Here is a 16991-nt window from a genome sequence, read left to right as displayed (position 1 = left end):
CAACTCTAATTTGCAGATTTGAGGATACAGTTGTGCATCTTTGGGTGCATGTGTCTGGATCAGAGATCACAACATCTGCTGAGTTTCCAGTGCAGTGAAGCGGGGGGGGGGGGGATTTCCAAGATTTTTATCCATGAAAGTGATCCTCAAAACGTGCACATAAACACAACAACACAAATATTTTTGTGAATCCCAATGCAGATGGCTCGGTGACTCGAGCACATAATAAACGCACACAGCTGGTAACAGGAGGGTAAACAGGGAACTCGGTACAAATTATTTCCATCAGGCGTGACACATCAATTTGACATCACACCGTGAACAAAGTGCTTAAGCAATCACACTTTTTGGCTGGCATCAAGAGCTGCTAATACATTTTCCATGGAGCTCACCGACGCGTCCCCCACACCCCACAGTGTCTGTCCCCATTTCCGAGAGCACTGGAAGACATACATGAATAAGGACAGAAACCACAACCTGAACGCTTACTCTTCCTTTTTTTTTTCGAGATATCTGGTGGTTGGGTTTTTTTCAAAAACACATTGTGCAATACCTTTCACGTCTTACCGCCCTGAATTAGACCTGGGCGAGAAAAGTGATGCAAAAAACTGCTACAAATGTGCCCTCCACTTACGGACAGATGGTCTTTGCAGTTAAAGTAAAATAAAACCAGCGCTTGGACTAGCCGGCTAATCATTTTACATCTAAAGACTGTTGATGCATTTAATCGGAACAACTATGTGACAGAAGTGATGAACACACCACGCTCTCACTAGCTCTTCGCTTTCAACACTTTGGTGACTTTATTAATGAGAGAAAAACTGTCTACGCAGAGAAAATGCCCTGCATTAATGAAATGACGCTTAAAATATGCTTGTAAACATAGAGTTTTGGATATCAGGCCCCGAACGCAGGCACACATTGAGGCCGGTCGGATGCAGCGAAGATATTCCAATAAGAATAAAAAGGCCAACAGATGCTCCAGCTGGCAGGCAGACGAAGAACAGGATATAAAAACTGGTAATCCAAACTCAAACAAATTGAGGGGAAGTGAGGAGCAGGGGGTAACACAGGGGGAACCGAACAGACGGGCTGACAAAACAGCGCGGGGAAACACTCAGGTGAAACGCGCACACACAGAGGGCGGAGGTGATGGGGTGAAGCACATTAGGGCGGAGCAGGTGATCGCAAATGGTGGGAAACCCACTGGGGCAGGCGGTGGAACAGCAGCAGACATACGAGGAAGGTAACGTTCCAAAACAAAAACAGGAAAATGATAACACAAAGTCCGGGTAATAATAAAGACAGATCACAATGTCTCTCATTTGAATCAGCATTTTTTTTTTTTTAAGGGTGTCGGAAGCAGCAACGTGTGATTCGGCCAGAGTGACGACACATCTAATGAAAATGCAGTTGTCAGCCTTCGAGTGGTGCTATGTTAAAGGGCAATTCCCCTAATTTTGAACTAAGGGGCACACAATGTTGTGGCGCCACCACATTGACACAAGGGCACGTTATAAAGTTGTTATAGGCTACGGGGTGTAGGCATGAAGACATGATGCAACTTCAGCATTCATTTAGAGACAGGGTTTTTTTTCCCTGACAGACAATATCCACCTTTCTAGTTCTGTTTGAGTTTCCACCGACTCCTGATGTTCACCTGCTGACTCTTTCTTTCAGCCCTTTGGTGCCCCGAACAGAGATTTTACATGAAAACAGCTATGGTCTGCATTTGGTAAATGGACTACATTCATATTGAGCTTTCTCTAGCACAATAGTGTTTCTATAGTCAATGCACATTTTTTGTCACATTGATACATGGTAGAGCCGTCAGAAGCAATTTTGGGTGTCTTGCCCAAGGACACTTTGGAATGCTGACCGGGGGAAGCGGGGATTCGAACCACTGACCTTCCGGTGAGCAGCACCCGCCCCCACGCGGCTGCGCGTTTGTCATTACAAGCTGCACTTCTCATACTGCACTACGCATAGTTATTTGAACGTCATAATATCAAAATATTATATGAATTTGAAAAATCCTTCCTCTATTCTTGAGGCATAGCAATCCTTTCCCTCTGAGAAAGAATCTTCTGTTTGACCGAGCCAGTTTTATCTGCTCGTCCAGCTGGGATCCTGGTCTGAAATGTGGGACCCGACTGCACCGTTTGTCACAGTGTTTAGAAGCAATACTACCACACTAGGCCGAGCCGATCATCCACCCCGCTTATCTGTGTGTGTGTGTGTGTGTGTGTGTGTAGGGGTGCGTCCATGTGTGTGCCTGTATTTACAGTACAGTGTATCTTCCCCACGCCCACTTCAAGGTCAGACACTCACATGTGAATGGGTGACTCACTGAGAAGGAACATCATGTACAATGTGCAATTTCAGAGCCAAACGGGAAGCTCTAATGAATCGGAAGAAATGATGATGACAGGCGTGAGAGATAAATGAGGGGGGGGGGGGATTCAGCGTCGAGGAGATGCAAGTTATGCTTCCGTAAAGTTGGTTTCTATTGCAACTAAGGAATATCCAGACTCATTTTCTAGCCAACCGGTTGAAACACACAGGCCATCCTTCTCTCTTTTCTAGGACATACAAGACTTAGAACCATCTGCTAAAATGATCAAGTATGACAGACAAGCAGGGGGAAAGGAAGCGAGGGCTGAAGACAGGCGATGAAAGGAAGAAGTGACTGTAGAGGAGAAGAGGAAGTCAAAGGATTCATTTTATCCCAATTACTGCTAGATTGCTTCATTTGCACATGAAACGGCGTGGCAGCCCGTATTCCAGCATGTGAGCCGATGCTGTGTGTTGGGTCCTGATCAGGCTGTTGACTCTGGTTGTATTAAATGATGTTTGCTGTTGGGCTATGTGTTACTTCATTATGTTTTATTGCGTGCTTGTATTGGAATTCCTTTCCTGGGTTACAGTACAACACCAACAATATGTTGAATGACTATTGAATGATAGATTTTGTTATTGTAAGGACCCAGCCCCTCCCGGGTTGAAAGAGCGGTAACATAAAAAAAAACAGATTTTGGTGGTTTAAATAAAATGATTTATCGTGAACGAGGGAAATATAAGACAGTCAATCGTGTGGCTTGACTAAAGGAGGGGAAACCGGACGGGTAAAACCTAACGGTGAGTAAAACGAAAAGAGAACTAAAAGTCGTTTTAATGCTGTGTCCAGAGTGGCCACCTTTCAGTTGATTAGTTTTTCAGAATAAGAGCGAGAAGAATAACGCAGACTGTGAAGAATATTTCAACCATTATCTTAAAAATCCTACTCTTAACAACATTGGTTTTGTATTGGGCTATGATCGCTTAAGTAGTAGTCCTTACACCACTTGTTGCCGTTTGTAAAGCCTTATTACTGTGAATCAATATCTCTCTTCTCCCCTCCTGATTTTGGCAGCGGGAAAGTCCAAAGACTCTCTATTGATAGAATTTGAAGTCTCTTCGCACCAGCCTGCGCCTTTTGCGGTGACTTGACTTCTGGACAATTTGGCGATTGTGGGAAATACACTTCTATGCTCGTGGCTGTCGCACCAAAGCGCGGAGTGTGCATCAACAGTTCTGTCTGCAGGTTGGACTTAAAGGGGCAGTGAGCGATTTTGGCGAAAGCTTGTTTCTCTCTCAGTCATCGTTGTGATTTAACCGATCGGTCTGGGCGGCTAACTCGCGGGTTCTTTTTTTTCCCCGCCGCCCACACAGATCCAACAGCTAGCGGGGCCGTGGGGAAATATTAGATTATGACAAAACATGTATCGCTTACTGCCTCTTGAAGGAACACAGGCCTTTATTTTCGCTAAGGTCACATCATTGTCTGGTCTAATGCGGAAAAAGTTCAGAGTAACTTCGAACACTAACTATTTATTCAAATTCAACAAAAGATCGGAATCTTTCGCTTACCTTCGCCAGGTGCTGAGAGTGTAGGAATCTAGCCATAAAAGGTTTAACAGGCTGACAATTAACAAGTAAGAGACCGTTTTAATCCCATTAAACAGAGAGAGAAGAGCACAGATAGGACGGGAAGCATTTTCCTATGCATATAGAGAATCCAAACAGCTCTTATAATGGCTGCGGATGAAATACTTCCGGGTCACTTGGGAAACGAACTGAGCCAAGTAGACAATTCGACCACACCCTGACTCTAGGGAGTGGGCCTTTCATCGTTTTTACATTACCTGAAGGCAACCACCTCGCTTGGAAAAGGTTGAGAGGGGTATTCAGTTGGTTTACAATCTGCAATGACACGAAATCCCACAGATTTTTCTTGTAAACGACCACACAGCAGTCCCTTGATGATCGGGCTGGATCCTGACTCCTTCTCACGCAACCTTCACTCTGCATTGTCATTCAGGCGAGCAACATGCATCATTGAGTTTGGAGAGTTTGACCTCCTGACTCAAAGATTCTCACATGGTATAAACACCAGTGTTTGCAGGAAGAAATTGTGGGAGGCCAAGGAAGAGATTCAATGTGTATTTCAATCTCACTAATTTCAAGAGATGAATGATGGGCACATGCAGATGAAGCGGCTTCCTGCAGCTCATGAACTTCCGATATCCACATCAATCAGCCTATACAGTATTTGTCTTTAGTTCACTCCTTACTCTCTTTGCGTGCGCTCCTTCTTCAGATTCACAAGCTGCGTCCTTGGGATGTCCTCCCAAGAGGTGCTGTTCTCACACAGTGTGTAAGTCTTTCATCAGCGAGAATATTATGGATAGAACAATATGGAGGAGGAGAATTCCAACGGAACCAGGCTGAGATGAAAGTAAGGATCAAAGTGGTTTGCACTTCTGTCATTCTTATTTATTTATTATTAATTAAATATGTAATCAAATTAAATTGTGACTTAAATGTGGGGAAATATTTGAGATAATTATGATATATTTTTTGTTTACAGGAATGATCTATGTAGTAATTTCCCAGAAACGTGTTTCTCACAATAATTTAAAAGTATTCATTCATTGATTCAACAGCTAGTAGTGCTACCCTTCCAGTCAGTCTCCTCCACATGAGGACATAGAACATTCGTAGTTCACATAATGCATCTGACATTCATGTAAACTCTCTAAGTGCTTGAACACCCAGTCATCACTAAAGCGTATGTCATGCAAGAGAGCCAATGGGAAATGGAATGGTCAGACTTCTCATATCGACATTGCATGCGATAGTGCATCGTATTTTGTGACATGCAAGAAACATTGCAACTTAACAGTTGTTGGTAGTAGCCGGTAGCCTTTGAGCAGGACAGTGAACAAAATACTATTTTTATATCATGCTTACGTTCACTTGTAAGATGACAAGGCAGCAAAAAAATCCTTTCATTCATCATTCACTCTTTTGACAGTTTCTTGCATGCATATGCAACATTACAAAGCCATCTTGTAGAAGTTTGCGAAGCATCCACAATGGCTGACAATGAAAGCCTTGGCTACGTTTTCATATTTTCCTATTAGATGAGCTTTACCTGAATGGGTGCTTTCCAATGTCGCTTCATTTGCTCGGCACAAGAAGGTAAATGTTTTCATTCAAAATATAATCTACTTCATTCACGTATGTTGCTTGATGTCACTCATCACACAAATCTGCAGCATCCATAGTTTCGTCTAATACGAAAAGTCTAACATTCGTCATCACACTGTAAATTGAAATGGTTATTACAATTAATAATCAAATTAAGAGTATGCCAATGGTCTACCTGTTCCTCAGCCTCCAAGTGGCCAAAAAAAAAAAAAAATCAATCTGTCTGTGAATTCCCATGGTTTTATAAACTGGTGCTTGTCCCCATGTTCATAATTTCATTTGAGTGAATGAGGCGATAAGGCTGACAAATTCCAGCTGCCCAGCTGCTTGGACTGTCTTGGATGAAAAGGGAGGAGTAAACATTGAAAGATGTTGTTGTTGTTGCAGCTAGTTTGGATCAAATGAACCAGTGCAGCTGCACACGACACGAGCTCAGATGATGATGATTGTAATTGTTCGAGACTAGTTTATGAAAAGCAATCATTCATACACGGCTCCTCAATGTAGCTTGCAGGTGTGTTTTTTTCAGTAGAGTATCTTCTCATAGTTCAGCTGCAGTATGGGCAGCGTCTTTCTCTCATGCTTTTGCACAACCAGTTCAGGCATCAGCAGCAGCATTTAGCAGCACAGTGGACCTTTTGACACCAGGGATTATGGAAAAATGGAGCACAGGTCTCCCGGCTGGTTTCTGTCCGCTCTTATATTGTGCTTACTGTAATATGAATCTGAGAGTGAACAAGCTGAGTGTCGGTGTGTGTGCGCGCGTGTGCGCGCGTGTGTGCGTTCCTGATGAACTGCCCCGTTGAGCTGGTTTAAGTTACAGCACAGATATTCAATACAAAGTCATATATCTCAAGTCTTGTCATTGTGCTGCAGAGAGCAGGCAGAGTTATGCATCGCGGGATAATTGATAGCTATTATATTCACGTCTCGGCCATTTGTCTGCTGGATTTATGACAGCAGACTCCCCCTCGAAATCCTGGACTGGATGAATATCTATGTGAGACGAGGATGCTGGGTAGATTTTAAAACTGTGGGCGACACAATTTGGTGTATTGGATTTGCCTGTGACTTATTTGTTTATCCACAGGTGACAGCGCTCATTTATCAACACTGACATTTTGTAAAAAAGTGTCAGGGTTATCTCAACAGCTAATGCATGCATTCATCTACTGAAACATCAGCGGCGGTTTAATGGCTACAAACATGAAACCAGATGATAGATCATGTTGCATTTCCTTGAAAAAAGAAACAGGCAAAGACTCAAAGGATGGAACATGATAAGGAGTTCTGTCTAGAAATCTATTAAAGTGGTTGTCTATGGGTCTAGTGCCATACAGTCACCACAATATGTTGTTTATCATTTCCTTTCTGCATCTGTACACTATCTGATTAAAGGCAAACCAAAGTCGCCCATTGGTTTGTGAACTGAAATGCACGCCTCAGCAGTCATTCTTACACGTACAGGCTTAGGATCCTGACACTGCCTCTTTTAATGCATCTTTACCGTCAGTTTCGTCTTGTTCTCTCTCCTCCTAACCTACGTCCTCATAGAGGATCTGTTCAAGAGCCTCAGCCACTGCAGAGTCAATCGTTCAGTCATTGCCAAAGAACAAACTGTTAGCCAGGCCCTAAGGAAGCTTTATATACTAGTCAAATAATTTTGCCATTGTTTGCATAATGAAAATATTCATATACTCTATACTGTAGGTCAGCGCTTGAGCTTCTAGATTGGAAAATGAAGGTGCGTATACAAATTTTAGGGGCCCAATGAAAATGAATTATTATTGTTATAGATTTTAAACTAAATTTTACATTATTGCTGCTTCAATTCGTCTGTAATTGTGTATTCTTTAATCTGTTTAAACAGAATGAATATGATCAAATTTATACATATGATTGGGTAACACTGGCAAACTTATAAAAAGGAGATGATGAATTAACCAGTTATGGTGATGTACGGATTGAATCCGCTGATGCTGTAAGCACATTAGGGTTTATATTATCACCAGTTACAATGACGCCCAATGAGTTGTGACAAGATAAGATGTATTAGTCCCACTACAGGGATATTTGCTATATTACAGCAGCAAAGGGTATAGGAAAACTAGAAACATCAGTAAAAGTAATAAATGAGTAGACCTGCAGTATACAGTAATAAGTATATTGAAAAAATTGAAATAATACATACAATGTAAACAGGATTGCACATAATAATTGAAATAGCACCGACAGTACGGCAAAGTCAAATTAAGTTAAATCTAGCGAGTATGTATTGCAGACAATGTCCCAGATATTCCACCACAGATCCACTGTAGCGGCGGTGAAAAAAGAATAAACTACGACTCCAATGGATTCGCTTCTATTTCTGTATAAAACAAAGGTTGAACTCGTATATTTGTCCATCACACAACCGCTCACTGCTATCTTTCTTTCTCCCGCGCAGTCTGAGTTATTGTAGGAGCTGGTGTGATGATACTGTCAACACTGTCCTCTCACAGAAACATCAGTGTCAGCACGCGGTAACTGTTTCACCGCCTATATATCAGGTCTCAGGCAGAATGTGCACCAAACTGCCTCACTTATTGTTAGTCTGACATTTACACTGCACCCCTGAGCATAAAAAGACTCTGTAAAATACCAAGTGTTACATAAAGGGCCTGTCCAGATGGGATTAATTGTACCAGAAGAGGTCAAGTTAGTCTTGTGAAGCGTTATTTAATAAAAGAAAAAACATGCACCTCAGCAGTCTGGAGAATTATGACTGCAAACGATTCATCCAGGACGGAACGTTAACTGCAATCACTGTCCTCAGCGGACTCAACACCATCCCGACATACAGCCCTGTCTGTAAAGGCTGTAATGCTGTGTTCAATGGGAGTGGGGAGAAAAAGTCAATTACAGTGGTAAGCAGCCAGCAGTGTTGCCCTTTACACCATCAGAGTGCACCGTTAGCCCTGTTGAGGATCATTCCTTTTTCCTCCCCGGTTATTGACATCAGCGTCACCGATCTTGAATGGACCAGTCATTGTTGCTTCAAAGCTGTTGTTGAAATGCTATGTAAATCATAAGATGATGTAACCCACAGGAACTGTGTCAGACCAGTGCAAACACTGGGACTCAGGCAATAGGAATAGTCACACTGTAAAGACAGGACCAAATATTTCACTGAAGCAAAATATGGTGAATAATGGAGCTACAGTTGGTATTTTATGACTAACGTGTCCTTACAATGTAAAAACAATGTGACAATGAGAGAGGAGTCACTCATAGCGATGAACCGACAGAGTATGATCACCCGAATGTGCTGCTCCACACAGCTCTGAAGTGAGTTCAGCGGACCGACCCACAGCTGCCCTGGCCTTGGTTCAGTCTCTGGTGGTAGAGCCCAAAAACGGAGCTAAAAGAGGGAGAACATCGGTCTTGCTTTCGCCAAGTGGCCAGAGCCCCTGCGAGCATACTTTTGGTATGTTTAGATATGAACAGCAGTGTGTTTTATTAGCCCATCTATGTCTCCACTTCCTCCCTTTTGTGGTTAGATTTGAAACCAGTGTCAGCGCAGTAGTGATCGTGGTGTGAAGTCACGGTATCTAGTTCCCTGCCAATGCACCCGCTCACTCAACAACCCGTTTTTATAGCATCAACCGATTGAAACCAAACTTATCAGAAAAAATAAACACTTGAACATACATTAGTGTGGTAAAAGGATTATTAAACTAATAAAAATGATGGGGCCCACGTCTGTCATCTGCTTACAGGAGGCGGGGTTTATGAGCTAAACTGCAGCCAAGGCACCTGGGGGCCATCAAGATGACTTGGCTATAATTTTGAGAAGCTGTCATATTGTCAATTTTTATTAACAGTCTATGATCCGCCTCAATCTCCACATAAATTGTCATTACTGTAAAGTGCTGAGCAGTGCTGCCAAATCAGTCCTACTTTTTATTTGTCCTTTTTGTTATATTGTCTTATATTGAGTTTTCTTTATAATGTCATTCTCCCGGGCTATAGGGAAGTGCGTGTATGTACACTATATCCACCTTTGCCTCATCATCATCTTAATCTATTGCAATGCTAACAGCAGTGATCGCGTCACACATAATCCTTCTAATCAGCTCAGAAGCAGGGTAATGAAATGCAAGCTGATGTAATTTCACCCCATGTACGAACAATCATGCACACATTCTCGCGTGAGATAACGAGTGCCGCATCATTCCAACAGAAAAGGAGAAGCAATCTCCAGCCCGGGGGGATTTATCGGCCCAGTCTGCGACCGCGCAAGGTGCATGTTCGGCAGAACAGTTCAGGTCTGCATCGCGGCATGATGCCATAATGATTGGATTAAAATAATTCCTGTCTACGCTGTGGGCCGTGAGCTGACCCTGCAGAACATAGCCACGGGTCATTGGAGTGATGCTGATTTCAAAAGGTTTACCCTCGTGTGAGGATACGTGTGCCAAGTGTGCTCAACACAGAGAACTTCTGACCGGACTGGAGTCGGAAAACCTGATTACGACGCATCAGAGTCGATACTATATGACCTTAGCTGATGGGAAACATGATAGCATCATCTCATATCGTAATAGGCGATCTCTGTGTGAAGATGTACACATATACGCACGCATGTACAGTATAGCTCTGGAGGCACAGACTGCGTGTTCCATATTGATGATCAGCATTTCAAATGATCACATCATCGCCTGGGTACACTTGAGCTCTGGGGAACATTAGGGCTTTTCCCAATGACATATCCCACTGCCCTGAATGCATTATACATGTTTCCAGCTTGCATTGTAATGAATCGAGTAGTACGGCTCGCAGCAGCTTTAAACACGACAGCATACAGTACATTTTGATTTACATGATTATATTTTCTTAGTTAAAGACATGTATCTATATTATATTTAACTACAAAATGTGCCCTCCATATAATACTAAATTCAATTCATTAATAATTGGGTTACATTTATTAACAGCACCCTTTAATTTACATCATGCCCTCAAGTGCATATATTCACATACGAACTGTAGTATTCGCCTATAACAAATCCCTGGGGAGAACTTGTTTTTGTAGTTGCCTGGCGACTACAGTGTCACAGATTGTACTATAGCTGCCATTGCAGGACGTCAGGAGGCACAGCCCCCGCCGGACATGACTCGGAAAAGTTACAGTAATCCCCCCCGTAATCTCAACCAGAGCGTCACTATTGACACAATTAGACCACATGTCAAACTCAAGCCAGCCACCGTGAGTGACACTTAATTACTGCCGGCCCCTTTGGTGCCGCTCTCAAATTGTCCTCCTTGTACGATAAAAAAAAAATCTCATTTCCATATGAAATTATCCCATCACTTCTCCTGGCAGTTGACTGTGGCTGGATGTGTTTTTTATTTCATTTTTACACAATCCTAATTTCCACCCCAAACAGGCGCAGCCGGGCCGAGAGGGGTCCGGCTAGTTCAGGCGGCTGCCAGAGCCAGACGAGCATTTCAAACTTCATAAGTTTGGATGGAGGTTGTGGGTTTTTTTGCTTCAGTTCCAACTGAGATCAACATGCAGCCCTGCCGTACACTGATGGGGCAGTAAATCACACCAAAGCCGCTCTGCCGTCGGGAGATAAAAGAGCTTTAACAGGGAAAAGTCAGCAGGAGACGTTTACAACCTTAAAAGTCAAATTTCAGTCAAATCACTCTTCCTTTTTTTCTGAGTGGAAATGACTCCGTCACAGAAGATGAGCGAGCGTTAGCCGCAGCAAAATAAGGGATGAGCAGGATGAGCTCCGGAGTGATTGGCTGAAAATACAAAGTGGAAAGATCGAGTGATTGAAATGTAAACCACAACATCGCCATAGTCTTTAAAATAAAACTGTCGCTTTAAGTTTGTTTGCTTGTCCATTGCATTTGTTGCATCCAGTAGAGTGGGCCTTCATTGTCAAGCATGTATGATTTTAAAGGAAATATACTGCATTTATATTGTTATGGCCTGGCCCCCATGGGCCCGTCACAATATAGTGCTGTTTTAGTCTTATTGACCCCTTTACAGTACAGTTGACATTCACACACACAGTCACACAGGGCTTCTATTTGTAGCATTTTGCCCAAGGAAGGGAATTGAACAACAGACCCTCTGATAAGTGGCTGTCCTGCTCTATCTCCTGAGCTACAGCTGCCTACGCACAAAAGTGATGACACTAAATTAACATAGACTGCTTTTTTAAGAGGAACATATAGTAGAAAAAAAACTAAAAAGAAATAAATATATAAAGAAATTAAATGAAGAAGTTTTTGCAATTGTATTTGAGCTGTTTAACGCAGTAGAACGTATTTAATGTGGGGTTTCTATTTTTGTCATTTAATGTTATATAAGAGTATAGTTGAGCAAAGACAGCAATGAAAAAATGACCAAACCAAATATTGCAGTGCGTTCAGTTGAGCCAAAAGACCAATTGTTGTTGCCTCTATGTTTTTTGAATTTACAATTTGAAAAAAGCGTGATGTTTAAGCTGTGAATGAGCGTCTGTTACTGTATTCATTAAAGGACATTTCTGCTTTTACTGGATCAAAGTATTCATCGTCTTCTTTTTCCACTTCCCTCCTCTATACATACTTCATCAGCACAGTGCTCACCTACAAGCGCCCTTTGAGCACCTTCAGCAGATAAGTAGGTTAAACGCCGTCCTTGTGGGCACCTCGACTGTAATTACAGAGGAGAGGAGCAGCATTAATCATTCACTGTCACTGTGAGTCTGGATCCAGTCGTCTCAGTCTCAGGCACATCCCCTTTTATTTCTCTTCCTGCGCTGTTGTTCTCCGGGACTGGTTCAGTAGAACCGTCTGAAGGTGATGGATTGTGCTGTGTCAAAGCGGATTTCACGTTTACACATTTGCATCTATACAGCAAGCATAAAAATGATTGAAAAAATATATATAAATCGAAATAAAACTGCATGTGTATCCCTTAAAAACATTTTGATGAACAGCCATTCTGAGCTCTCTTCACAGTTCGGTTCGGTTCAGTGGTTTATTATGCCAGGTGGGAAACGTGGCTTGCAGGTGTCAGGTGCACAAGAAAGAAGACAACAAAACAGTACAGTACAAAAAAAGAATAACAAATATAGCCGCAGTAGGCGATTGGATTACTCTGCCATTCGTCCCAACTTCATGGGATGTATACCAAACAGATGCCGTGAGAGGTCCCCAGGCAGTTTGGTCAGGATAGGTAATAGGCATCTTGAGTCATTAGCGTATATATGCTATAGGCCACTCCCACTTTAACTAATCAAGATGGCGCCTCAAATTTTGATCAACGCATGCACACCAATTCTGGTTAAATTCTGTTCAGTGGTTATTGAGATACATGTTTGTGGTATTCGTCGCGCCCCTTATAGGTTGGTAACAAGATGCATTGAGTGGAACTTTAGCTAATCACAGCTGTAAGCTATGTACCAAGATTTGTGATTGGTAGATTTAAGGCGGCATACCAAATTTTGGTGTCATATCAGTGTTTTTGTTAGTGACTTTAGAGGCTTTTTGTAGAGCACATTGAACTTGACGTTGGTGGAAAATTTCAAGTCAGTCGGAGTCAGGGGGCGTGGTCTTTCCAAAAGGGAATTTTGGGGCCTTAAATACAGCGCCACTATGTGGCCAATTTGGATAACTAGGGCTTTAGAAGTGCACACAAATTTCTAACATTTGTAACAGGTTGTCATGGCTCACGCTGTGACCTCTAATTAACCTTGTTTGAGTTTTCTCCTCCCCTTTGGTTTGGGTCTCCTAATCAGTGACTGCTCCTAAAATGAGGCTGGACATGTGCTCGACTCCAGATCATTCTACCCGTTGTGGTTTTTGCTCAGGGCCAAACTAGTCAGTCAGTATCTTGCTCCGTTGGATGTACTGGATACTAACTACATTTTCTGTCCAGGAATCTTCTTCGTATGTAATCTGTGGATCTCTGGAGCCTGCCTCAGAGAGTCTTTGCCGGATGCCTGAGTCTGTCCGTCTCTGCCTGCCTCGCCTAATATCTCTGCACATTACTCTTGTGAAACAAGTTCTACCGTATTAAACATCTTAAAACTCCTTCTCTTGTCCGTGGTCTGGTAGTGAGCCTATTTTTTATAAAAATATCTTCCATTTCCTTTTATAAGGCCTTGCACCACTTATCTGAGCTAATTACATCTTGGCTTTCTCGCTGCACAGTCTCCTGGTCATTCCCTTCTGTCAACAAAAATCTGTTTGCTTAACAGTGTTTGCCCACTGTGCCCCTTTTCTCTAGCCTGAGTTCATTTCATTTGCTCTGCCAGAATACGGACTGGAAGTTATTTCCCTCCGGCAGAGAAAAATTACCGGTCCAATATCAACCGGTTATCTGATAATGGGCGGGGTTTTATAAGCAACTCTTGTAAACAACCAAGGGTGCCGCCGATGAACAAGCATTTGACTAAAAGCACCGGATAAAACTTGGACACTACATCAATAAAAGGACTCGTATTTTTTGGAGTATTGCTCTGGCTACGCCTTAACCTTTTATCTGGGATGGCGCTCCATTACTCATTAGGCATTACTGGATCCGTCACCTTTTCCAAACATCCATTAAAAAATTTGAAGTTTTCAATGTGGTTGTTCTATTCTCATTTTTTATTTTATTTTATTGTTCGGTATTTGTCCCATGTACTTTCCTTGAATATAAAGTGGGACCATGCGTCAGGGTGATTCTGCACTTTTGAAACATTTTATCAATCATTGCTTCATTGACTGACTGAAGGTAAGAGATCTCCCAGCCTGTGAATAGAAGAAACGACTTCATATTCTGACGCTGATGGCTTTCACACTGCCGTATTTCTTGCCAGATATACAGGAGGCGGGAAGAAGTGGATGTGAGTGGGCCAGGAGGAGTCTTTCACAATGCTGACAGCTCGGCGGTGGTAATATCTGCGCTGCACACCGTCCTGCGGTGTTTTGAATCCTCCCCGCTGCTAACACCACTGGTCAGGAAACTCTCGAGAGCAGCACAGTAGAATGTGATGAGCGACGGGCTGGGGAACCTTTCTTGTCTCAGGAAGTACATTAACAGGCGAGCCCTTTTACTCACTTCGGTGGTGTGTTTATTGGCCAGGTCAGATCAACCATATTATGTCTGGAGAACTTCACGCTCCTCAACTTTTCCACTATTTCACCACTGATGTGCAGGAGATGATTTGCCTCTTTCCTGCTTAAGTCTATGACCATCTCTTTCATATTTAACACATTTACAGGGTGGCTGTACATACACCAAGCTGCCAGCTGTTCGGCCTCCTCCTCCTACAGACATTTCTCATTATCGCTGATCCTTTGATTGACAGGACTTACTCGTCCGTATGGCCAGCCAAAACCCTTTGCTGACCACTTTCATTCATTGGCAAGCATCCACTTCTGCCATACGACATCGGAAAAACAGATTTTTTCTATCACTTCTTCATATGAGCACACAGCAAATGCTGTCCCCTCCAACACGGAGCCATTCCAGAACATTCTGTCAAGAGCCTCTGTAGGTTTAATTAGTGTGTTTGCAGTGTCGCATTGATTCATGCTCCTGTAACGTAAAAAATTGCCAGTCTTCCAAGACTATTAGCTTCTTTCTCACAGAAATAATGAGGTAGCAGAGTGGCTGAGGTTGTGTGCCAATTTAAAATGTTTAAACCGAAGAGCATCCGCCCCCGTCTCTATAGTTAAAGTACCCTCTACCCACAGTCCCCATGTGGACATTAACCCTGACACTGTTCCAGCAGTGTATTGGATGAACTTGGTTCATTGTGCGTTGTTACGGCCCTGCGCTTCCCCCTCAAGTGCACACGTACAGCACATTTATCTCAACATAAACAGTTTATCCCACTTTGATTTATTAAACTAATTTAATCAGACTGGAGGCATTTCAGCCCTAATTTCAGTCATTATGCAGTTTGGACGCTGGGTTCTGATGGTGTTTTATTGATGCTAAAACACTGCAGATAAGATTTTGCTGTCTGTTTTTTTTTTTTTTGAGACAATTTTATGTGCTAATGTCTTCAACTACTCAATCCCTCTTCATACAGTTGATGTCAATGCTTTTATAGCAGTGGCATTTGGTGAGTTTACGAGATGGGCGAGCAGAGCTGAAGAACCAACCGCAAACCCCGCCACTCAGAAAAGGTGAAGTCCTTTTCAAATGTGCAAAGTAGTTTTCACGCACATTTGCGCACGTGTATAATAATACGTCCAATATCCTAACTTATGTCAGAGCAGTGGAAGCTGAGTCAATGGCAGCTAGCCTGCAGCTTGCTATATTATAGCTAGTCACTCATCAAAAGATCCCAGGGGTATGGTCGAAATGTTAAATTGTTATATCTTGAAGTGACCTGGAAGTATTTGATAAGCAGCCATGATAAAAGCTGTTCGGATTCTCTAAATTCATAGGAAAGGCGCTTCAATGTTTCCTTCCCTATCTCCTTCATCATAGGGTAAACTGGACTTTCCTAAGCGAAAGGAAAGGAGATATAGACGCCCCGCAATTCATTGCGGCAGCGATATTCAACGTGACGCGCCATGCAAGAAGGTAAACGATTCAATCTGAAGTAGAAGTAGAAGAAGAGTATGACTATGACCCAAAAGAGACGCACGTCATCATGTAAGTTACCGTTGCCTATAAAGCATTTACATCTGATGTCACTGAAAAATGCTGGATGGAGCTGCTGCTCTTCGGAAATATGTAGTTTCACCACAGCAGACCGGCAGACGCACGTCAATAACATCCGCCGTCGCGTGATGACGTATTATAGTGAAAGTCGAGTCAGATTCTCTGAGCAGCGCTGTCGGCTTTTCCTAAGTCCTATGAGTTCTCCTTTACACCTGCCCACGACCTCATGGCGTTTTCCGCTGAGGTCAAGGAATAGTAGATAGGAATAGTAGATAGGAAGGACATTTCGGCCGCATCCCGGGATTATCCACAAAGCTCATGCGCAACCATCTGAAAGAATGCTCCTCCCCCTCGTCTTAACAAGCTCTAGACTCAGTCAACAGGAATGATAGATGCAATGCCTGGTAGTCGACCTAGCTTCCGCAGACAATAGCATACTATGGCCACAAGAGAGCCGTAAATCACAAGATAAGAAGATAAGATAGGAAGAAATAGGCAAGGGAAAGAGAAATTTGCCGGGTCACAGCAGCAAAGGCAATAGGAAAAATACATTTGTCAAAAAGTAATAGTGCTGCTGTGGCTCAGGGGGTCGAGACGGTGGTCCACTAACCAGAAGGTTGGCGGTGCGATCGCCGCTTCCCCCAATCCACACTCCAAAGTGTAACTAAATTGCCTCTGATGGCTCTTTCGGAGGTGGATGACTGTGACGGAAGAAGTGCGGTAAATAGCAGCACCGTGTGACTGTGTGTGAATGGGCGGGGGACGTGTACTGTGAAGCGAAGTCCATTTGTACATCTAATAATTGAACATA

Source organism: Scophthalmus maximus, chromosome 18, assembly GCF_022379125.1.
Source record: "Scophthalmus maximus strain ysfricsl-2021 chromosome 18, ASM2237912v1, whole genome shotgun sequence".
Classification (NCBI taxonomy): Eukaryota; Metazoa; Chordata; class Actinopteri; order Pleuronectiformes; family Scophthalmidae; genus Scophthalmus; species Scophthalmus maximus.
This window is presented reverse-complemented; position numbering follows the sequence as displayed.